The sequence below is a fragment of the Phoenix dactylifera genome, unplaced genomic scaffold, assembly GCF_009389715.1.
Source record: "Phoenix dactylifera cultivar Barhee BC4 unplaced genomic scaffold, palm_55x_up_171113_PBpolish2nd_filt_p 000499F, whole genome shotgun sequence".
NCBI classification, from domain to species: Eukaryota; Viridiplantae; Streptophyta; class Magnoliopsida; order Arecales; family Arecaceae; genus Phoenix; species Phoenix dactylifera.
The window spans coordinates 190,702-216,478 of record NW_024067918.1 but is presented as its reverse complement, the minus strand read 5'-3'; the positions used below and the strand labels follow the sequence as shown (position 1 = coordinate 216,478).

The 25,777-nt window shown below is 41.8% G+C and overlaps 1 pseudogene; it reads left to right on the top strand.

The window, feature by feature from the left end:
• Positions 1-15,020: 15,020 nt before the first annotated feature.
• On the top strand, positions 15,021-15,118 carry LOC120106243 (annotated as a pseudogene).
• Positions 15,119-25,777: the final 10,659 nt, after the last annotated feature.

Sequence of the window (25,777 nt, the reverse complement as noted above, 5' to 3'; positions counted from 1 at the left end):
TGAAATCTCAAGATCAATAACAACATGAACATGAACTCAACATAGAGAATATAGAGTAAATCATCAATATCACCACAATCAATATCAACTCATCTGAAGCATATATGGAATAATCAAGTAAACATATATGCTACTCATGAATATGCTCAACAGATCATAATGCTGGAACATACAAATCAGGTGTCAATATGCTGAAATCATCACTAGACAGCTGTCGGGAGGTGGGTTTTACGCCCCAGGCGAACCAGCAACAACTCCCTACTGTCACATGCATATGCAGGATAAGACACCATATCGATAATGTAAATGCTAGACAGCTGTCGGAAGGTGGGTTTTACGCCCCAGGCGAACCAGCAACAACTCCCTACTGTCACATGCATATGCAGGATAAGACACCACACTAATCATGTAAATGCTGGCCAGTATCCAGAACAGAAATCCATCTCACATCTACATACTAAACGGCACCTCGCGGGAATTCTACATCCGCGGAAAGCCATACTGCACCTCGCGGGATCTTACTATGCCCGGCGGCAAGCAGAATATAAGTCGTAGGACCGGCCGATCCTACGCCTAGGGCCGTGTCCCCCCAAGGAAGGAACTGGGCTCCGCCCACCCAGAAGGCTACTATGTGCACAAAGGCCGATGTTCAACCCCATCGACTATAGGTGTCCTGCAGATACTGTCAAGCCATGCATGAATGCCATAATGCACCCTCCCAATACTCTACTAAAAATGAGTATAATCAAGACTACCACTCACTTGATCATGACCCAATCATAAACTAACATCAGGGTTAGGAGTGAGGGGTCAAGGGTGTGCAATGCAACTCAATATACCACTGAAATGGGCTCTACAAATCTTTGAAATAGAGGAAATGAAATCAATTTACAAAAGAAGTCATTTCACAATTCAGATCCAATTTAATTACTCATAAAGGAGTATAATCAAGGCTACCACTCACAAGTCTTTGAAATGGAGGAAATGAAATCAATTTACAAAAGAAGTTATTTCACAATTTGGAACCAATTTAATTACTCATAAAAGAGTATAATCAAGCTACGACTCACAAGTCTTTAAAATAGAGGAAATAAAATCAATTTACAAAAGAAATCATTTCACAATTCGGAATCAATTTGATTACTCATCAACCTCTCGTAATTCCTCTCAATGTTCCCTCAAATGCATGTACAGAATAATCAAGCATGGAGAATCAAGATTATAGAGGAATCAACTACAATATCAATCAATATGCTCAAGTGGAATCAATTCACACTTGGCGACATTCATGAAAATGAATTAAGGATGCTCATGGTGCAAAGTACATGACTCCCACTCACCTGTCAATCTGGCACAGCCTCGATACGCCTTTAGAATTTTACAGTAGGCAGCAGGGGACTTCTTCCTCTTGTTCCCTAGCTTCTTGCCCAACTGTGACATGCATTTACAATACATTTAGTTTTGTATCAAGGGCTATAATCTACGTGCCAATTATAACATAGGGAACTTTAATTGATTCAACTTCCCTGTTCCCTAAATCTTTTCTTTTCTTTCTTTTTTTCTTTTTCTATTAAATAACTCATCATTTATGTATACCAGGGATTCCCTTGCATGAGTACAAGGTCCCTTTTAGCTTGATCTAGGCTTAATACTCTATTATAGCATGAAATTCCCTATTTTCCACCCGGATAAACAGTAACCCGGACCGACAGCCGGTTACTTCATCCCGGGTTTGATCCACTTTTCAGACTCCAAATTTGATGAAATTTTTACCTAACATTCTACACTCATAGAGGATTCCAAAGAGATAACATGCATCACTATCGGAGGTCGTTTGACCCCCTAAATAATTCGCCGAAGTTGGGACTTCGACACAGTTTTTCCGTAGTGCCGGAAAAATTTGTCAAAATCCGATTCTTCCTCTTTTAACCGCCTCTACAACCCATATCCGACCTCTCTAGACTATATCCACCCTTTGTATAGCCTAATGTCATCAAAAGACTAGATAGGAATGGATATTTACCTTTTTCTTTTTGGAAATCGAAGTCCTTGCGTAGAGGGGAAGGAGATCTACGTTTTTCCCTTCAGCTGGAAGTGCAACCGGGATCCCTTTCCCTCTCGAATCCCCTTCCTCTTCTTCTTTCTTCTTCTTCTTCTTCTCTTTTTCTTTCTTTCTTTCCTCTCTGTTTCACGCCTGAGACTCCCTCTCTCTCGGTTTCATTCCACCGACAGCACAACCCTCTAATTAAATCACATCAAAACACTATTCACCCTTTGTTTAATATTATTAAATTCCCATTTTGCCCTTGCCACTTCGATATATCTGCAATTATGCCATTATCTTTTGATTCCTTCCTATTTTGCCCCTAACACTTCAACGCATCTACTATTATGCCATTAACTTTTGATTCCTTCCAATTTTACCTCTTATATTAATTTTAAAGGACTATTCTATCCCTTTTTATAAAAAAAATTTTGGGGTTGTTACATCCTCCCCCCCTTATATTAAATTCGTCCTCGAATTTAAAAGGGTAAATTACCTGATTACTCAAAGGGGTGACTGTATCTGCTCTTCATATTCTGCTCGGTGTGGTATTGAGAATCAAATAAATTGGGAGTGTTTTACCTTCTATCTCTACCACATAGGTAGGATATACATACTTCGCTTCTATACTATCCCCTACAGGTGTACTAATAGCTAAGGGGATATGCATTAATATCTTATCCTTAGCTAACTTTTTAGCAAAATAAGGGTACACAAATAAATGGGTAGCTCCACAATCAAACAACACTCTAGCTTTAATCTTATCAATGAGGAGCATACATGTCACAGCTGCATTCGATGCCTGTGCCTCTTGTGGATTTACCGTGAACACCCTTCCTTGCCCTCTACCTACTGGAGCTGATGGCTGAGATGGTCCAGCATTCTGCTGTGACACTGGTGTCTGACCTCTGCCTCTGCCTACAGGCCCCCTACTACTAGGCCTGTCCATCTGTACAGAAGGGTAGGATGTTAAAGGCACAAACTGCTGGGTGGCACCCTGCGGGCATTCTCTGACAAAATGACCCAGCTGTCCACATCTGTAGCACACTCCCTGACCCATTCTGCATCTGCCAGGGTGCTGCTTCCCACATATGCTACATACTGGCCATGATTGGAACCTAGATTCAGTTCTGGCCATAGTGACTGGAGGATGAGGTACTGATGGTAGAAAAGTATCTTGTGATTGACCTCTTTCCCTCCATTTCCTCTTACGTGGGGCAGGTGGAGCTGAGCGTACAGACTGCTCCGTCGGGCCCTCCGAGAGATCTACTCCCTCAGATCTATTTCTACTGCTTTGCTCCTTCCCCACACTCATTTTCCTCTGTTCTCTTTCATCCCTTTCCTCTTTGTTTCTGATCTCCCACTGTTTTGCTTTATCAATCAGCTTAGACAAGGTGGGGACCTCTACTGCCAGTACTGCATTATAAAGCGGGAAAATCAGACCTCGTCTGAACCTTTCTATCCTGGCAGCTTCAGTGGGGATGATGTAAGGAGCATACTTCCCCAATCTAGTGAACTCACGAGCGTACTCAGATACGCTCATTCCGGGCATCTGCTTCAGCCTCTCAAACTGAAGAGCCCGATTCTCTCTCTCAGCCGGAGACAAGAACTCATCCATCACTGCTTGCCTGAACTCTTCCCAGGTTGGAGGATTCCTACTGTACAATCTGTCCTCCACTTGTCTCTGGTACCAGTCCCAGGCATCTTCCTTCATTGTAAGCCCTACAAGTTCTATAGCTCTTGCATCAGAACAGGGCAATCTCCGTATCATCTTTTCAGTCTCCTCCAGGAATCTCTGAGGATCTTCACCTTCTTCCCCCTTAAACTCCGGGGTTCTGAGCCTCAGAAACTCCTGTACAGTAATCCCCTCATCATCTAGAGCCCGCCTGGCCAAACTTCTTGGCACGGGTACAGGAGGTGGGATAGATACTACTGACGGGGCAGGAGGTTTCCCCCGAGCAATCTGCTCCCTCAGAGCCTGATTCTCCGCCAGTAACTGTTCCATTAATGCATCTCTACTTCCTACCTCTCCTTGATCATCAACCCTCCGTCTATCAGCAGGAGGAGATTTTTCTCTTTGGGGCTCGACATGTGCGGAACCCGCATCCAATGCTATATCTGGCTCCATCCTCCTTCCAGGACGAGCAGATTCTCTCCTTGGAGGTATTTTTTATATGTCTCTAAAAGAGTTAAAAAGAGAGGGCAGTCGTTACACACTGAGTCATAATATATTTTACTGAATTGTAAATGACTCATAAATTAACATACAAAAAAACCTTATGCTCCATAGTATAATCCTATACTTAATCCTGACTCACCCTATTGCTCTGACAGGACTCTTCTTAACCTTTGCTCTGATACCAAGCTTTGTCACGACCCCCGCCCCGTTCCCGGCGGGCCGCCGCGACGGTCCTAGGGTGTGGGTAGGCATAAGGCCACCAGCCACCGCGTAGAACCCTACTACCTATCAATCATCAATAAATCTTGAAAACTTTGGCATGATGCATGCACAAAATGATCACTTTTCCTATAGTGACCTGTCAGGATTATCTCAATACATACAACACACTACCTGTCAGAGCAGCAATCACATAATCCGTCACATAATGAACCTGGATAATATATATCAATACATTATCTCAGGCATATAACTCATATGTATAAAAATCTGGTTCCCATTCCATCCATGGTCAAACCCATATCCACAACAGGATCTATGACTGTAACTATATACTATATACAACAGAAGGTTTATAATACACCAAAAGGGTATAAACCTCTATCTACATTATACTATACTATACTATGGAGCGGCACAGCTAGCAGGCAATCTCTAACCCTGCTCTTCTCTATACAATACCTGCCCTGCAATCAAAAATACCAAACTGGGGAGTGAGTATATAAATACTCAGTGAGTGGAGTAGAGAGTACTATGCACATGAGACAGAATATAATCATGGCTCGAGATGAAATCTCAAGATCAATAACAACATGAACATGAACTCAACATAGAGAATATAGAGTAAATCATCAATATCACCACAATCAATATCAACTCATCTGAAGCATATATGGAATAATCAAGTAAACATATATGCTACTCATGAATATGCTCAACAGATCATAATGCTGGAACATACAAATCAGGTGTCAATATGCTGAAATCATCACTAGACAGCTGTCGGGAGGTGGGTTTTACGCCCCAGGCGAACCAGCAACAACTCCCTACTGTCACATGCATATGCAGGATAAGACACCATATCGATAATGTAAATGCTAGACAGCTGTCGGAAGGTGGGTTTTACGCCCCAGGCGAACCAGCAACAACTCCCTACTGTCACATGCATATGCAGGATAAGACACCACACTAATCATGTAAATGCTGGCCAGTATCCAGAACAGAAATCCATCTCACATCTACATACTAAACGACACCTCGCGGGAATTCTACATCCGCGGAAAGCCATACTGCACCTCGCGGGGTCTTATTATGCCCGGCGGCAAGCAGAATATAAGTCGTAGGACCGGCCGATCCTACGCCTAGGGCCGTGTCCCCCCCTAGGAAGGGACTGGGCTCCGCCCACCCAGAAGGCTACTATGTGCACAAAGGCCGATGTTCAACCCCATCGACTATAGGTGTCCTGCAGATACTGTCAAGCCATGCATGAATGCCATAATGCACCCTCCCAATACTCTACTAAAAATGAGTATAATCAAGACTACCACTCACTTGATCATGACCCAATCATAAACTAACATCAGGGTTAGGAGTGAGGGGTCAAGGGTGTGCAATGCAACTCAATATACCACTGAAATGGGCTCTACAAATCTTTGAAATAGAGGAAATGAAATCAATTTACAAAAGAAGTCATTTCACAATTCAGATCCAATTTAATTACTCATAAAGGAGTATAATCAAGGCTACCACTCACAAGTCTTTGAAATGGAGGAAATGAAATCAATTTACAAAAGAAGTTATTTCACAATTTGGAACCAATTTAATTACTCATAAAAGAGTATAATCAAGCTACGACTCACAAGTCTTTAAAATAGAGGAAATAAAATCAATTTACAAAAGAAATCATTTCACAATTCGGAATCAATTTGATTACTCATCAACCTCTCGTAATTCCTCTCAATGTTCCCTCAAATGCATGTACAGAATAATCAAGCATGGAGAATCAAGATTATAGAGGAATCTACTACAATATCAATCAATATGCTCAAGTGGAATCAATTCACACTTGGCGACATTCATGAAAATGAATTAAGGATGCTCATGGTGCAAAGTACATGACTCCCACTCACCTGTCAATCTGGCACAGCCTCGATACGCCTCTAGAATTTTACAGTAGGCAGCAGGGGACTTCTTCCTCTTGTTCCCTAGCTTCTTGCCCAACTGTGACATGCATTTACAATACATTTAGTTTTGTATCAAGGGCTATAATCTACGTGCCAATTATAACATAGGGAACTTTAATTGATTCAACTCTCCTGTTCCCTAAATCTTTTCTTTTCTTTCTTTTTTTCTTTTTCTATTAAATAACTCATCATTTATGTATACCAGGGATTCCCTTGCATGAGTACAAGGTCCCTTTTAGCTTGATCTAGGCTTAATACTCTATTATAGCATGAAATCCCCTATTTTCCACCGGATGAACAGTAACCCGGACCGACAGCCGGTTACTTCATCCCGGGTTTGATCCACTTTTCAGACTCCAAATTTGATGAAATTTTTACCTAACATTCTACACTCATAGAGAATTCCAAAGAGATAACATGCATCACTATCGAAGGTCGTTTGACCCCCTAAATAATTCGCCGAAGTTGGGACTTCGACACAGTTTTTCCGTAGTGCCGGAAAAATTTGTCAAAATCCGATTCTTCCTCTTTTAACCGCCTCTACAACCCATATCCGACCCCTCTAGACTATATCCACCCTTTGTATAGCCTAATGTCATCAAAAGACTAGATAGGGATGGATATTTACCTTTTTCTTTTTGGAAATCGAAGTCCTTGCGTAGAGGGGAAGGAGATCTACGTTTTTCCCTTCAGCTGGAAGTGCAACCGGGATCCCTTTCCCTCTCGAATCCCCTTCCTCTTCTTCTTTCTTCTTCTTCTTCTTCTCTTTTTCTTTCTTTCTTTCCTCTCTGTTTCACGCCTGAGACTCCCTCTCTCTCGGTTTCATTCCACCGACAGCACAACCCTCTAATTAAATCACATCAAAACACTATTCACCCTTTGTTTAATATTATTAAATTCCCATTTTGCCCTTGCCACTTCGATATATCTGCAATTATGCCATTATCTTTTGATTCCTTCCTATTTTGCCCCTAACACTTCAACGCATCTACTATTATGCCATTAACTTTTGATTCCTTCCAATTTTACCCCTTATATTAATTTTAAAGGACTATTCTATCCCTTTTTATAAAAAAAATTTTGGGGTTGTTACATAAACCCCCCGAGAGCCTCCCTTCCCTTCCCAGCCGAGAGGGACATGCGGTGGAGATGGCCGGATGAGATGAAATCCCGGGAGAAGGGGATGGACGTGGACGGCTAGAGATGCTCGCGGACGGAAGGATGAAGCTATGGATCCGGAAGAAGTGGATGGATGCGAACGGGAGATGATCACTGATGCTGAGATCACGGGATGCCGGGATCTTCGGACGCGGACGTGGCGGATGGGTGCGAGGAGGATCGTTAGGACGCACGGACGCGGGTGATGCCTCGCAGGATGCTGGAAACTCGGACGATTTGCTGGATGATCACCAAGCTGGAGATGAATCTTGGACTCAAGAGGCCTGGACGGATGGAGCTTGATCGTTGGAGCTGGGACGCGTGGACTGCGAGGAAGACGGAAGCCGCGGACGTGAACAAATGCTGAGATACGGGATGCCGACCTACACGCGGACGGATGAAGCTGAAGCGCGTGAGAGGATGCTTCACGGGCGCCGGGAGCTGATAGCAGAAGCTTGGGATCTCAGGACGTTGGGAGGTTGGGTGGTCGTTCGAAGCATACATCCCGGCTGAGAGCTGGATCTCCGGACGCGTGAAGGAAGCTGATCACAGACGTGGCATGCTGGGATGAGGTGCGAACGAGGCGTGCGCTCGTGAGGAACTCGGATGTGGACGCTTAGATGAAGTCGGATGGAGCTTGGATGCAGACATGGAAGCTTCACAGGCAGATCACGATCACGGAGCTGGGAGGCGCTGTGAACCGAAATCACGGGTGATGAACCTGAGACGCTGGCGCTGAGATCACGGAACTGGGAGCTTAATATGAGATGGTGGATGGATGAACTCGGGCTCGCGAGCGAAGCGGACTCATATGCAGAGAAGATGGACTCGAAATGCTGGCCGCAGGATGAGATTTGGGTGCTGGGAGGTTGCACGAACGTGATGAGAGATCACACGCTAGGCTCGTAGAAGACTGAAGCTGCAATGAAGTGGACAGCTGATCTTGACCTCCTTCTAGTGTGCAACTGGGGTTGACACAAGCGGTTGGCTGATCACCTGCAGTGATGCATATTTTTAGACCCAATGTGCATTTTAGCTTGATTTCTGATCACCTGCACCCTACAAAAATATAATATTAATACAGCACTTCTATAATCATTTGTTAGCAATAATACTAATTTGAGTGATGTGTAGATTGCACTTTTGTGCTCTCATCACACCCCCCAACTAGCTTATTGCTAGTCTCTAGCAATTAACGAGCAGATAATAAAATGAGAGTGCAAAAGGTGTTGGTTGATCCTTTGATGTTTTATTAGAACTAATTGCATAAAATTAAGATAAGTACTCACTTTCGTAGGAAGCACGATTGCACTTAGCACGTGCAACAAGCTGTTAAACCCCTAGGTTACCCTAGTGGACGAGTGTTGTCTCGTGAGGGTTTTCAGGGATGTTACCCACAAACATCATGAATTATATGACATGAGATTCTAATAAAAATAAACCCTAAGCTAATACACATGTAATTAATTGACATATATTTTCAAGTATGGCAACCGTCAAAGCAAGGAATATAAAAGTGTAGTCTGCATCAAATCATATGACTTTCTCAGAGTACTAATACCTCCACCACAACAGAGCACCGCCTGAGTTTTAGGTGCACTACTCAAATCCACAAATGTTTTCTACACTTTATTAGAACCTGATCCATCAAATTTTCAGAATATCACTTGTTGACTAAATTTGTCAAGAATGGTTCGCATATAAAGAAAGAGCTATCAATCTCAACTAAACAACCCGGGTACACAGAGGTCCAATACAATGGAGTCAAACCAGCCATTACCACATGTCACTAGGTTCAGCCTAACCAACTCATTCATGCTTATTTTTATTTCATTTTTTTTTTCAATACACATGACAACTACAGCTATCCAACCCCATTAGGCTCTAGTAAGGTCCATGTAGCGAGCTTTCAGTCAATGACCCCCGATCCAGTTGGCTCAAGACATTAGGTGAAACACCCCTCGGACTTAATTACTCGAACCAGACTACGCCACGAGGCCAGACTTGTCATCATAAGTTTTTTTTTTTTTGAATAATAATTATGCAAGAAAAGAAATGATAGACTGAACCATATAAATATTTTTATTATATATGTGACTGCATCGTGACTATAGGTCAACCAAAGTCGGATCATAAGGCACCTAAGTAATCTAGTCGGGATATTCAACCTCTATCTTTATGTGAAAACCAAATCCTGAATCTTATGGTACGAACAAGGATACTCATACTTCTTTTATGGATAAGGCTAACAAAAATGCAGTTAACAAATATGAACTCCTGAGGCCTTCCTATTGTCATTAAGTACACGTGTGGAGATCTAATAATAGGTCTCTAATCAGTCATAGTATGCATGTGTTCCTTGCCTTAATAGTTGTACACACTCAATATGAAAATACATGTGCATTTGCTCAGAAAAGAAAGTAATAGAATAAATCAAATACAAAAAACAAGTTTTTTTTTTTTTTTTGTCAAAATATTTCCCTCCCCCCAACTTAAACATTGCATTGTCCTCAATGTAAAAAAATGCAAGAAAACTATATATGAGAGACAATAGAGAAAATAATAGAGAGAAGAAGAATACCTTGAGCTGTTGATTTTCAGAAAAGAAGACCTACAAAATAAGAAGAAAACTAGAAATAAAAGAAAAAAATAATAATTCTAACTAATATACACATACCTTGGCCTTCATGTTCAGTCATAAGAAGGCTCCCCTAAGAAAAAGGAGTCCTCTTCATCTGCAAAATTTTCAAGAAAAGGTTTTAATCTGTGTCCATTAACCTTAAAAATTTTGCCATCCTGTGGATTCTCAATTTCAATTGCCCCGTGTGGAAAAACAGTTTTTACAATGAAAGGACCTGTCCATCTTGATCGTAACTTTCCAGAAAACAGATGTAAGCGAGAGTCATACAAAAGAACTTTTTGTGCAGGCTCAAAAGATTTTCTTAGAATTGAGTTATCATGCCTAATTTTCATTCGTTCTTTACAAAGTCTAGTATTGTCATACGCATCCCGACGAATTTCATTCAATTCACTTAATTGTAATTTTCTAGCGAAACCAGCATCTGACAGTTCAAAGTTTAATTTTCTAATGGCCCAATACGATTTATGCTCTATTTCAACAGGTAGATGACATGCTTTTCCATAGACTAGCCGATACGGGAACATACCAAGAATAGTTTTATAAGCAGTACGGTAAGCCCACAATGCATCAGAAAGTTTTAAAGACCAGTCTTTGCGTGATGGATTCACCGTTTTCTCTAAAATTCGTTTAATCTCCCGATTGGCTAGCTCTACTTGGCCACTAGTCTGCGGGTGATAAGGAGTTGCAATTCTATGAGTGACACCGTACTTTCGTAATAGGATCTCAAAAGGCTTATTACAGAAATGTTTTCCCCCATCACTAATTATAACCTTGGGCATCCCAAATCGTGAAAAAATATTTTCTTTTAGAAATTTCAAAACAGGTTTGTGATCATTAGTTCTACAGGCAACAGCTTCTACCCATTTTGACACATACTCAACACCAACTAAAATATACTCATATCCAAAAGACGGTGGGAATGGGCCCATGAAATCGATGCTCCACATGTCAAAAATTTCAATAGCAGTAATGGGCTGAAGAGGCATCATTTGCCTACGAGTTAGACTTCCAACACGTTGACATGGGTCACATGTCCTACAGAACTCGTGGGCATCTTTAAATAGTGTAGGCCAATAAAAACCACATTGCAACACCTTAGCTGCCGTTTTCTTAGATGCAAAGTGTCCTCCACAAGCACTGGCATGACAAAAAGAGAGTACACTTTGTATCTCATGTTCCGGAATGCATCTTCTAAAGATTTGATCATTGCAATACTTGAACAAATAAGGAGCATCATAATAATAATTTCTTACTTCACGCAAGAAATTATTCTTATCATTCGATCCCCAATGCTCCGGCATCCGGTTAGTGACAAGAAAGTTTACAATATCAGCATACCATGGCATAGTAGAAAGTGCAAACAATTGCTCTTCAGGGAACGAGTCCTTGATGGGCAACTGTGGCACCGAGTTATTAAAAACTAGCCGTGATAAATGGTCAGCAACAACATTCTCTACTCCCTTTTTATCTTTGATAGTGATGTCAAATTCTTGGAGTAGAAGTATCCATCGTATTAAGCGTGGTTTAGCCTCTTTCTTATCCAGTAAATATTTTAGCGCTGCATGATCCGTAAAGATAACAATAGGAGCACCAAGGATATAAGAGCGAAATTTGTCTAATGCAAATACTACTGCAAGCAATTCCTTTTCGGTGGTGGTGTAATTCATTTGAGCATCATTTAAAGTTTTGCTTGCATAGTAAATGACATATGGCTTATTATCCTTGCGTTGTCCTAGGACAGCTCCTATCGCATAGTCACTAGCATCGCACATGATCTCAAAAGGTAATGACCAATCGGGTGGTCGCACGATGGGTGCAGTGCTAAGCATAGACTTCAACTTTTCGAATGCCTCTTGACAGGTTTCAGTCCAATTGAACGGTGTATCAAGGGATAGGAGGTTACATAATGGTCGGGCTATGACACTAAAGTCCTTGATGAACCTCCTATAAAATCCGGCATGACCCAAAAATGATCTAACATCTCTAACCATCTTGGGTGCAGGTAGCTTGGCGATTAAGTCAATCTTAGCTCTATCAACTTCCATGCCCTTCGATGAAACAATATGTCCTAGGACAATTCCCTTTGGCACCATGAAGTGGCATTTCTCCCAATTCAGTATCAGGTTCTTTTCTATACACCGAGCTAAGACAGCTTGTAAATGTAGTAAACAATCATCAAAAGAATCGCCAAAAATAGAAAAATCATCCATGAACACTTCCAAAAACTTCTCGTTCATGTCTTCAAAAATACTGAGCATGCATCTTTGAAATGTTGCAGGTGCATTACATAACCCGAACGGCATCTGACGGAAAGCGAATGTACCAAAAGGACAAGTGAAAGTAGTCTTCTCTTGATCTTCTGGTGAAATCTCGATTTGGTAGTATCCGGAATAGCCATCGAGAAAACAATAAAAATTATGTCCTGCAACTCTTTCCAAAACTTGGTCTAGGAAGGGTAAGGGAAAGTGATCTTTCCTAGTGACCAAATTCAATTTTCGATAGTCAACACACATGCGCCAACTCGTGGGGACACGAGTCGGGACTAACTCACCCTGCTCATTTTTGACTACCGTCAGACCTGCTTTTTTGGGCACGACTTGAGTAGGACTTACCCACTTGCTATCGGAAATTGGGTAAATAATACCCACGTCAAGCAACTTGAGGACTTCTGCTTTAACCACATCTCTCATCATAGGATTCAACCTGCGTTGCATTTGCCTTGTGGTTTTGGCATTGTCCTCCAAATATATCCGGTGCGTGCAAATTAAAGGGCTAATCCCCTTCAAGTCTGCAATAGACCACCCTAAAGCTCCTCTATGATTCTTTAGAACACCAAGTAATTTTCTTTCTTGGGCATGATCAAGATCAGATGAGATGATTATAGGAAAAGTGTCATCGGATCCAAGAAAGGCATACTTGAGTTCCTTCGGTAAAGGTTTCAACTCGAGCTTAGGTGCTTGTTCATGGGATGGTACTATCTTTGCTCCTCGAGATGGCAAATATTCAAATTCCTCTATTCTTGGTCTCCACCCATTGACCATCATGACATCCAAGTTATCTAAAATAGGTGGGACCGTATCATCAGCAGTACCTTCAGAACACCAATCTATCAAACCATTGTCGGCCGATTCAGTAAATATTTCTTTTAACAAATATTCTTCCGCAATGGTTTCAACCCATTCAACTTCTTTACTTTCTTCATGATCACTGGGTTGTTTACCTATACTAAAGACGTTCAGTTCCAAGGTCATATTTCCAAAAGAAAGTTTCATGACACCATTCCTACAATTGATCAATGCATTAGAAGTTGCAAGGAATGGGCGTCCTAAGATGACCGGAATCTGAGATGGTGAATTGGAAGCCGGATGTGTTTCCAATATGATAAAATCAACAGGAAAATAGAACTTGTCTACTTGGACCAACACATCTTCGATAATCCCTCTAGGAACCTTCACTGACCTGTCAGCTAATTGTAAGGTCACAGTTGTTGGCTTCAACTCACCCAAACCGAGTTGCTCATATACCGTATATGGCAACAAATTCACACTTGCTCCTAAATCTAGCAATGCTCGCTCAATCCTAAAATTGCCAATGATGCACGAGATAGTTGGGCAACCTGGATCCTTATATTTAGGAAGAATGTTATGCTGTAAAATTGCACTCACATTTTCAGCCAGAAATGCCTTCTTCTTGACATTTAAACGACGCTTGACAGTGCACAAATCTTTTAAAAATTTTGCATAGGAAGGCACTTGTTTTATTGCATCAAGAAGAGGTACATTGATTTTTACTTGCTTAAAAAGCTCAAGAATTTCAGAGTTTGGTTCAAGCTTTTGCAAGGGCTTTAATCTTTGTGGAAATGGTGCAGGAAAAGGACATTCAATTTTTTCAGTAGATGTTGGTGCTTCAGTTTCTTCATTATCCTTTTCTTTTGTCTTGGGAGGGTCAGAATCCAGTATGACTTGTGTTTGTTCTGGGACTGGTCGGTCAATAATCTTTCCACTTCGCAAAGTTATTATACTCTTTGCTTGCTCTTTATGCGAAGTTGAAGATGATGCATTACTACCGCCATAGACTTGAGGATTAGGTTGTGGTTGAGCTGGTAGCTTACCTTTCTCTTGAGCACTTAAAACAGTGGTCAGCGTTGTCAGTTGATTTCTTAATTCATCATTGATTTTGGCTTGACCTTGCATGAAAGATTGCAAAGTTTCTTCGAGACTGGATTTTTGAGGGGGTGGGTGTGCATAATGAGGTTGCGGAGGTGGAGGAGTTGGGTTATATACTTGTTGAGGTTGGTCATTCCTCCACCTGAAATTTGGATGGTTCTTCCATCCAGGGTTGTAAGTACCCGAAAAAGGATTATTGAAAGATTTTTGATAGGTATTCATAACATTGGCCTGATCGTGCAAGACTTCCTTGAATGCGGGTATTGTGGGGCAATCAGTGATGAGATGGCCAGGCATCTCGCAAATCCTACAACACTCGCTGTTATGTTCTACGGTCTTGACGGGTTCAATCCTTCTAAGTTCAATTTCCTCTACCTTCCTAGTAAGGGCTGCCATTTTAGCTTGAATATCATCCTGAGTATTAAGGTTGTAAAGGCCCCCGTGTGGAATGCTAGTAGTCTTAGGCAAAGGTTTATTCACTCTATCCCCTGTATCCCATAATTGTGCAGTCTCTGCGAGAGAGTCTAAATAGTCCCATGCCTCATCGGGTTGCTTTTCCAGAAATAGACCATTGCACATAGTCTCTATAAATTGTTTCAACTGTGGGGACAACCCTTCGTAAAAGAAACTAATGGTTCTCCATGTTTCAAACCCATGATGAGGACAAGAGAGAAGCAAATCTTTAAATCTCTCCCAGCATTCATAAAATGTTTCATGGTCTTTTTGCTGGAAATTACTAATGTGCCTTTTCAAAAAGTTAGTCCTTTGTGCGGGAAAGAATTTTTTCAAGAATTCTCTTTGCATATCATGCCATGTTCCTAACGATTTTGGTCTCAAGGAGTTCAGCCATGTTTTGGCTTTATCCTTCAAGGAAAAAGGAAACAAGGTTAATTTAAGGACATCTTCCGATACATTTGGCACTCTAAATGTGATACTAATTTCCTCAAAATTCTTAAGATGAAGATAAGGGTTCTCGGATTCCATTCCATGATACTTTGGCAGCAATTGAATTACTCCTGGTTTGATTTCAAAGTGTCCTACATTTTCAGGAATAATCATGCATGAAGGTTGACTAGTCCTAGTGGGATGTAAGTATTGTCGAAGTGTCATAACTGGGGGTCTACCTTCATTACCATGGTGACTTCCTACATCATCAGCCATCTCACCAGATCTGAGATTTTGCGAAAAAGTTTCAATAATGTGATCTAAGGAATTGTCAAAAGGTTGTCGACTCAGACGTCCAGTGTTGTCCCTATTCCAACCTAGCATACAAAATTTCAGAGTTTATTTATTTGTTTGTTTTTTTTTTTGTTTTTTTTGTTTTTTTAATGATTACCCTTGATCTTTTCTTAAAGTTCTTATCAATTTTCAAGTAGCAACAAGGGTTAATGAGATATGATGATAATAAAATTTTGATTCACAGAAAATTCAAAGCAGACAGCAGCAAAGTTTATATTACTTTAATGGTCGTAAAAGTATCCGAATATCAATCAGACCATTCAGATGAAAGAAACATGTGTCCTACAGCAGCCGACGAAATTTGAGTGCAATCAGACGGTGGATTACTCAGATATCAGAGTTTGATGCAGACTGTGCAGGAAATAAAAACAGCAGAATTTTTTTTTTTTTTGAAAGAAAAAGACTAAATAATAAGATACTGATTAAATCTAAAATTATACTAATAAATCAGCCGTTCCCCGGCAACGGCGCCAAAAACTTGATGCAAAAATAAAATTGTTCTCCCAAGTGCAGGAGAATCGCACAAGTAGTAAAATCTCGGGAGTCCGAGGTCGAATCCTCAGGAAACGAAATATATATTAGATTATTTAATATAATTTTAGATTAATTAATTCAATAAATTCGTGGATTAAGATGGTGTTTTGATTTTCAGAAATTAAAAACAAAGAATGATATGCAACTAAACAAAGTTCAATGAAATAAAGATGGTAGGGATCTGGAATCCCCCTTAATGATATTGCATCCAAGAAATAAACTCTATGGTTTTTGATTAAAAATGAATGGTAGGATAGATCTAATCATGGTATATGTTTCATGAGCATATGAACTCAATTTCTAAGCATTCATCGTGCTTTCTACGTCTACGACGAATCAAATACTAAAGCAATCCATATATCAATAATCATAATCCATTAAAGAGCTATCTACGAAATAACTATGCATGGATCAAAAACATATCAGTAAATATGATTCATGGAAGGCAAAAGTTTAGAGTTTACTTCAAAGAGCAATACATCAAAGGTTCCTCCATCTCCCTCCTAAGAAATCAGCCACCCATTTTAAAAATTAGTCCCCCTTTCATTTTCCTCTTTTCCTTTCTTTTTCTTTTCGAAAACAGGGGAGGCCCTGTTTCCTCTCTCTGTTTTTTTCTTTGAATGGGGACTGAGGCAGCCTCTGTTTTTCTTCTCTTTTAAACCCCCCGAGAGCCTCCCTTCCCTTCCCAGCCGAGAGGGACATGCGGTGGAGATGGCCGGATGAGATGAAATCCTGGGAGAAGGGGATGGACGTGGACGGCTAGAGATGCTCGCGGACGGAAGGATGAAGCTGTGGATCCGGAAGAAGTGGATGGATGCGAACGGGAGATGATCGCTGATGCTGAGATCACGGGATGCCGGGATCTTCGGACGCGGACGTGGCGGATGGGTGCGAGGAGGATCGTTAGGACGCACGGACGCGGGTGATGCCTCGCAGGATGCTGGAAACTCGGACGATTTGCTGGATGATCACCAAGCTGGAGATGAATCTTGGACTCAAGAGGCCTGGACGGATGGAGCTTGATCGTTGGAGCTGGGACGCGTGGACTGCGAGGAAGACGGAAGCCGCAGACGTGAACAGATGCTGAGATACGGGATGCCGACCTACACGCGGACGGATGAAGCTGAAGCGCGTGAGAGGATGCTTCACGGGCGCCGGGAGCTGATAGCAGAAGCTTGGGATCTCAGGACGTTGGGAGGTTGGGTGGTCATTCGAAGCATACATCCCGGCTGAGAGCTGGATCTCCGGACGCATGAAGGAAGCTGATCACGGACGTGGCATGCTGGGATGAGGTGCGGACGAGGCGTGCGCTCGTGAGGAACTCGGACGTGGACGCTTAGATGAAGTCGGATGGAGCTTGGATGCAGACATGGAAGCTTCACGGGCGGATCACGATCACGGAGCTGGGAGGCGCTGTGAACCGAAATCACGGGTGATGAACCTGAGACGCTGGCGCTGAGATCACGGAACTGGGAGCTTGATATGACATGGTGGATGGATGAACTTGGGCTCGCGGGCGAAGCGGACTCATATGCAGAGAAGATGGACTCGAAATGCTGGCCGCAGGATGAGATTTGGGTGCTGGGAGGTTGCACGGACGCGATGAGAGATCACACGCTGGGCTCGTAGAAGACTGAAGCTGCAATGAAGTGGACAGCTGATCTTGACCTCCTTCTAGTGTGCAACTGGGGTTGACACAAGCGGTTGGCTGATCACCTGCAGTGATGCATATTTTTGGACCCAATGTGCATTTTAGCTTAATTTCCGATCACCTGCACCCTACAAAAATATAATATTAATACAGCACTTCTATAATCATTTGTTAGCAATAATACTAATTTGAGTGATGTGTAGATTGCACTTTTGTGCTCTCATCATCTACCTTTGGTATCATAGATTAGGTCATATTAACAAGAACAGGATGAACAGGTTAAGTAAAGAGGAATTCCTCGATGTTAATGATTGTAAATCATTGACAACCTGTGAATCATGCCTTCTTGGTAAAATGACCAAATCACCTTTTACTGGATAAGGTGAATGAGCCAGTGATTTATTGACCCTTGTACATTTTGATGTATGTGGGCCAATGAGTACAAATGCTAGAGGTGGATATTCATATTTCATTACGTTTACAGACGATTTTTCTAGATATGGTTATGTCTCTTTAATGAGACATAAATCTGAATCATTTGAAATGTTCAAATTATATCGTAATGAAGTAAAAAAATAAACTGGAAAGAGTATTAAAACTCTTCGATCAGATCGAGGAGGTGAATACCTCTCCAGTGAGTTTTTGACATATCTAGGAGAGAATGGGATTCTTTCCTAATGGACTCTTCCTGGTACACCGCAATATAATGGTGTGTCAAAAAGGAGAAATCGAACTCTATTAGGCATGGTTCGATCCATGATGGGGTTTGTTGATTTGCCCATATTCTTTTGGGGATATGCATTTGAGTCAGCCTGTTATATACTTAATAAGGTTTCAAGTAAATCTGTGAATAAAACACCACATGAGATGTGGATGGGACGGAAATCGGTACTCTCTCACCTTAGAATTTGGGGGTGTCCGGCATACGTCAAATGTTTGAAGACAGACAAACTTGAACATAAGTCTGATAAATATTTCTTTGTTGGTTACCCTAAATAAACTAAAGGATATTACTTCTACTTTGCTGAAGAACAAAAGTTGTTCGTAAGCAATAGAGCAATTTTCTTAGAGAAGTAATTACTTGGTGAAGGAACAAATAGCTCTAATGTTGAGCTTAGAGAAATTCAATTTGTAGAAGATCCGACACCATCTACTGAACCAATTGAGTCGGATTTGATTAGATCAGATCCAGAACCCATATTAGATGCACCATTAAGGTGATCGGGTAGAGTACCATGTCAGCCGGATAGATACTACGGTTTTTTGGTCCGAGACGGAAATCCTATCTAACTTGATGAAAACAATGAGGATCCGATCATATATATGGATTCAATGCAGAGGTATGACTCTGATAAATGGCTTGGAGCCATACAATCCGAAATGGAATCCATGAAGGTCAATGATGTATGGACATTAGTTGACCCACCCAAAGGGATTAAACCCATAGGGTGTAAGTGGATATTCAAAAGAAAATGGAGTGCAGACAGAAAGGTAGACCTATAAAATCCGTCTGGTTGCCAAGGGATATCGTCAATGTTATGGTATTGATAAGTGCTAAATAATACATAGATTAACCTCTTTCTCATAGCACTTATCACTATTTTAATTCACATATTTTGTAAATTTAACCATAAAAGATGTGTTTCCTTGCATGATTGTATTTTAATAAATTATTAGAGATAATTTAAGTTTGATTTGATTATATATTGTCGAGCCTAATATATACAGGTCAAGTCAAACCCAATTGGATGATGCCTAAACCCACACTGCACTATTTTACAAGTCCACATCCAATCGAGTTCAACCTCTTGTTCATGTTCCAACCTTCTTTCCCAAAATCTCCCACGTTGCACTGTTTGAGCCCGTATCATGTCTATGGATTAGTCTTCATCCCAGTGGAAATCAGCCATTCAAGTCATCCCATCATCCATGAATTAACTCCCCTGCTTTACATCTCTTCCACGCGTCTCTCTTCTAACTCCTCCACATCCTTCCCAGCTCCCGTGTCCCACGAACAAAACCAAGACATCAGCCGAATCTAGACTCGCCTTATCTATGGATTCACCCCAGCATCCAAGCCAATCGACAACCCACTCCTTCCAGCCGAATCCAAACCTCCACGTCCTTCCCAGCTCCCATGTTCCCCAACATTCATCTAGAACCGAATCTAGATTAGAACATCAACATCCCCTATTTCTCCGCATCCTTTTTCCGTCCGCGATCGCATCCATCATCCAGCTGCTCAACCGCATGCATCCCGGCATTCCGGATTGACGACAAGCCAATCTCCTCCGGATTACGTCCACGAACAGATCCAAGCTTCATCCCTTCCGCTAGTTCCCAAGGTTATCCTCTCACATCTTCCTCTGCTTTGGAACCAAGTCCCAGATCCCATCTTTTCCATGATCAACTCCAAGAACAAACTTCCTCTTCTTCTGGATCGATCTCACGTTCATTCCGTTTGTAACCGTCCTTATCCCAAAGCCAGTCCCATGCTCCATCCCACGATTAACCTCTTCAATCTCCCTCCGCGTTGTAACCATGTCACCTTCTTCCCAGATTTCCTCTCAGCCGCTTCCCAAATCGAGATCCTCACAATCTTCTTCCGGATTCCTCTCTCCCACGATCGTAATCCAGTCATCCGCAGCCTTCCTCCCAGCTCACGAATCTGTCCGAGTTCATCCTTATCCCACGACCAGCCAGGATTCAACGTCATCCTCCCGGGCTTCACGGATCAGCAGACTCGGCATCCATCTCCTCTTCATCACGGATCAGAGCCTCCATCTTCCACGGATGGGTCCCAGTTCGTTCCCAGCCATCCGCATCCTGATAAGTGCTGATTAATCTATAATTGAATATTCTTTTTTCAGCACTTATCAATGTTCTTAAACGGATAACTACTTATTTTACCATAAAATTGAACAATCTTTGAAATAAATTTAGTATATGGTAAGAAGTAAATAATTCACATGTTCCCGCCTTCCGAGCGTACCAGCTGACACATCTCAGTTCAATAACAGTGGATTTTAGCCCAATGCCCAGCTGCCATGCATGCACCCAACTTCAGACAACTTCCGGAATAGAGATTCCCACTCTCACTTCATCACAAAGAAAAGGAACTTTTCCTGAAATTACTATTCATGCTGAAATCACTGTTCATATGAATAGTGTTCCGTGAAAACACTGTTCATATGAACAGTGTTACGAAAAATAAACTCATTTCACTGTTCTTCTTCTTCCTCCCGCAGTGCATCACGACCGTCCATCTTCCACGGTGTCCTCCCATCGATCCTGCGGCCAGCCCCTCTTCCCAGTCGTCCGTGATCAACGATCCAGCGCATCCAGTAGCACGCCTCCGACCCAGCAATCTCCCAATGCCCATCAAGTCGTGATCGGCTCCTCCCAGCTCCATTCCATCGATCCCACGGCCAGCTCCTCTTCTCCCGTCCGTATTCAGCTTCCATGGATCAAGCTTCCACGAGTAATGCATCCAAGGATTCCCGCTTCCAATCCGGCACACAAAGAAGGAAATCCCAGCATCCGTTTCTCCTTCCGTCGATCCCACAGCACCCGTTCCACAACGCATCTCAGCCTCCCATCTCATCTTCTTCCGTCCGCACGTCAACCTCCCAGAATCCCAGCGGCCAGCTCCATTGATCCGGCCATCTGCAATCAGTCCGGCGCTCCACGGATCACGCCTTTCTCCCGAGATCCGGCCATTCTCCCACGGATTGACCCCCTTCATCCTCTTCGTTCGCGATCTGCCCTCCAGCATCATGCCCGAGAATCAGCAGCCCGTGATCCATTCTCCCTTCCCAAATGAGCACCCCGGACGATCCTCTCCACGCGATCCATCATTGGCTTCAAGGTGGAGTCTATATAAGGAGGAGGGTGGCCATCGGCTGAAGGGAAGAGAGGGGGATGCTCTGTTTTGAAAGGGAAGAAAGAAAGAAAATGAAAAACAGGGAGTGCTCTGTTTTGAAGAGAAAGAAAGAATAAAAAAAAGAATAGAGGGAGGCTGGGAGCGGATCAATTAGCGAAAGGGGGGAAGGACTTGAGGCGGATGGCGTGGAGCATCTCAGCAAACCGACTAAAGTCGCCGAGCATCATGAGTGGCTGAACCCTGGTTTAGGGGTTTGATGAAGTCGTGGATGAGTATTTATGTTGCATTTCTTTGATTTTTAGCATTGTAAGACAGTTGCATATTTAATAAAATTATGATCTTGAAATGTCTTGTTTAATTTGTGTAAGATGTTTATCTTGTAGAAAGCCTTTGCATGAATTAATCTAGTTTATCGAAATCGAATCCAATACCTATGGTTTGGAGGAGATTGTTATGCAACTACCAGATTTATCTTTGAGAAATTAATCATCAGAGAATCATGCTAAATAGGACAGACCATGCCTATCCTTAGAGAAGATGGTTTGTATCAGGCTTAGATGACTCATACTGTGGGTTAGATTTCAACTTTTTGTATGATTGCCCTAACTTGTAGTTAAAAGCAATCAGATCATACACGCATCTAAGTCATTGAAAGCATCACACTTACGAATCCATCGGTGGATTCTAACCCTAAACATCTCTTTCCATAAAATATTTTTACTGTTGCATTCATCCTACTTTTTAGTTCTTATTAATCGATAACTTAAAATTCTTTTTTTTACTCTAGCTTAAGCCCTTTGAACTAATTATTTAATTAAAAAAAATAACTTGTCTCCAATCCCTGTGGATCGACATCCGTAATCACTATCCTACAGGATATGTGCTATTGCGTGGTTTACTTTTGAAATTGAAGGAACCGATCAATTTTTAGCGCCATTGCCGGAGATTGCTAGCATAGTTGTTTTTCTTTTCATTTAAAAAAAAACTTTCAAAAAAATAATAATATATATATCTAAAATAAAATAAAAATATTTTCTATTTTTGTTACTTTTCTTATCTCCTTTTTCTCTCTTACTAATTTTTGATTTTTCTTTTGAAATTATTTAAGCAGGAATCGAAGAGAAAATCTAGGACGATCAAAAAAGGAACTGCTGGAAAAGGAATGCTGTAGAGGTTTGCTTAAAAAAAAAAAATTATTGGGGAAATTTCTTTTGGTAACCTCTAAACCTTTCTTGTTTAAATTGATTCCCAACTAGCTTGAAATTTTGTGGTGATTGTTTGATTTTAATTTTAGCAAAAGTGTGAATGCATGTTCGATACACATACACCAATTAATCCAAACTTAGTAAGGGCAATCACCCCAACAAGATAAGAGCCGAATTTCATCACCGGACTCTTGCTCAACTTAGGTGAACTCAATCTCACATAGTGTCAGCTTAATTAAAATCAATCAGACGTTGGCCCCTAGGGACATTCGAGCTCAATAGGACGAAGATTACCGAAGGTTGCACCAATTTTGCTTTGTGGCTCAGTTGATGTCTAGGCAAGCTTTGTCCCTATAAGGGAGACAGATCATCTGTTCGAGGCAAGTAGTTTTTAAGTGGAACTTTTGCAAACACATCGTGACCCCCCCACTTACTTGGGAGCTTACCTGGTCAACTCAGTTCATTAGACCGGATTGGAGGCTTAGGTGCCCTCTTCAAACCAATTAGGAGCTGTCTAGTGATTTTAGGGCAAATACAAGGATTTGATGTATTTTTCTTTTACTGCATGCTTGATTGATCAAGTATTAGTTTATGCAAGAGAGTCGTTCTAGAGTACGCGACCTATTATCCTTTGACCCTGAAATAGAACGGACCCTTAGGAATATTCGAGCTGGAACCAAAACATTAGAATCATCCCCACCTCTTGAAATGGCTAAAGAACAACCAAAACTCTTGAGGGAGTACTTTACTCCCACCATTTACACTTCCCCATCTTGCATTCGATTACCTGAGGTAGTAGCTGTACAATATGAAATAAAGTCTAGTATGATCCAAATGCTCCCATCTTTTTATGGGCTCACCAACGAAGACCCATATAAACACCTAGATGAATTTTTTGAGACTGTCTGTTGGTGTTCCCCACAGCGGCGCTACGATCGCGGCGGAATCCGCATGCCGGGCCTGGTGCATCGCATACGCCAGAACAGGATCGGGTGAATTCAAAAATTTTCTGATTCAGAACGATTCAGAACCTTTTTGAATTCAGATGGGGACTAAACTAAGATCTAATAAGTAATTATGAATTGTTAAACTACCAGCAAATCAGAAATCTAAAAATTCAAATGAAGATCTCATCTTCACCTTTGTGCGGGTAGAAGAACACCGCAACCGATGATCGTGGTTTGGTTCCTTGTAGCCGCACGTGCGGCCTCTACAAGTATCCACACGAGATTGCTGAAGATCAAAGATGGGGCTTCACTGGGGTACTAGCTCCTTGCAAAAATCTCTCTTGGATGTAGAAGAAGAAGGAGGAAGAAATCACAAGGATCCCACCTTGTGCAGCCTTAAAAGGAAGAAGAAATGCTTTCTTTGTTTTGATTCTCTCCTTGCTGATTTAAAAATCCCAAAAAATTCCTCATTGCTGCCCCACGCCTGGGAGAAGAATTCTTGAAAAACTTGGGGCGTGGGGCTCCTTTTTTATAGGGTTCAAAACCCTAGGCGCCAAGGGTCCTAGTCCCACTAGGATTCCTTGGTGCCTCCCTTTTTTTAATTGGATGGCCCCTTGATTCTTGGAAAGAATTAAGGGGTGCCGGCTGAAAGCAAAGAAGGAGAGGGTGCCACGCCACTCCTTGCCCTATTGGCTGCCCCCTCTTGCCTATTTTGACCCCTCAAAATAAGGCATCAAGAGGAAGGCTCCAATAATAGGAAAAAGGCTGAATTAGGCAGGGTTTTTAGGGACTCGATCTAGCCAACTCTTGACTAGGATTTGAGTCAAATTTCTTTGGGTCAGACCCAACATAATTTGACTCAATTAATCAGCAATAAAAGACTTAATTATAATCTAATTATAATTATTTAATTCTTCCATTTAACTCACTAACTCTTAGTGGGTTATTTCGAACATCAATCTTATTGACAATTGACATTGTGATTCCAAATCACAATTCGACAATCCTAATAATCAGAACCCCTAATGTGTGTGACCTCGTAGGTTCTAATCTAACTGGTAATGAGACATATTGAGATCTCTATCTCAATATCACTGAAACACCTTTTAGTGGACTGAAACACTTTCAGTTCTACTCGTCAGGGTCTACCGATCATCAGGTGAATGCCCGTAAGTCCCAACATCCACAAGTGACACCTAGCAGTATGTAGTGGCAACCTAGTAGAGTAGAATAATAAACCTCTAGGTGCAGTTATCGTATGATACAGTCCTTCTATCGTGGATCCCTACAGGACGGAGGTCATGGACAACTCGTCAAACCCCATCGTTTGTCATATGTCAAGATTTATTCGATTTAAGTTCGAGAGTGAAAAACTCTTTCTCCACTATGTATACTGCCCCGACCGAGGTCTTACGAACTCCGTCTTATAAATCACATAGGATCTCTCCTTATCTATCAAGGTCGATAGATTCCATATAGGTGCACACCCTACTCCTATAATGAACCTACTGCAGCTAATCTACACTGCATGGATCCATATGTCTAGAGACCATGTATAGGTGCAGTCAAACTACAATAACCTCACTGTGAGTAGCCGAAACACCGCAGGTCAAAGGACCAGTCACACTACTGCAACATCAAGCAAGTCACTGACGAGTGGATAGACATCCAAGTGACTTCTTGTCTTGGTCACGCTCAGTACCCTTGTTCTCTAATAAGCACCTGCACTATTACTTCAGTGTCCCCACACCGTGGACTCGAGTCTCGTCCATCCACAAGGAAAGCAATGTGTGCACTGATCTCATAGGATCGATCACCGTCCTCGTGATGATCCATCGATCAGGAGCATTTAGAAATTAATCACCAATGATACATGGCTCAAATTCTCAACTCTTGAGAATATGCATCATCATCTTATTAATTCCTTGGACGATTCACAGACACATA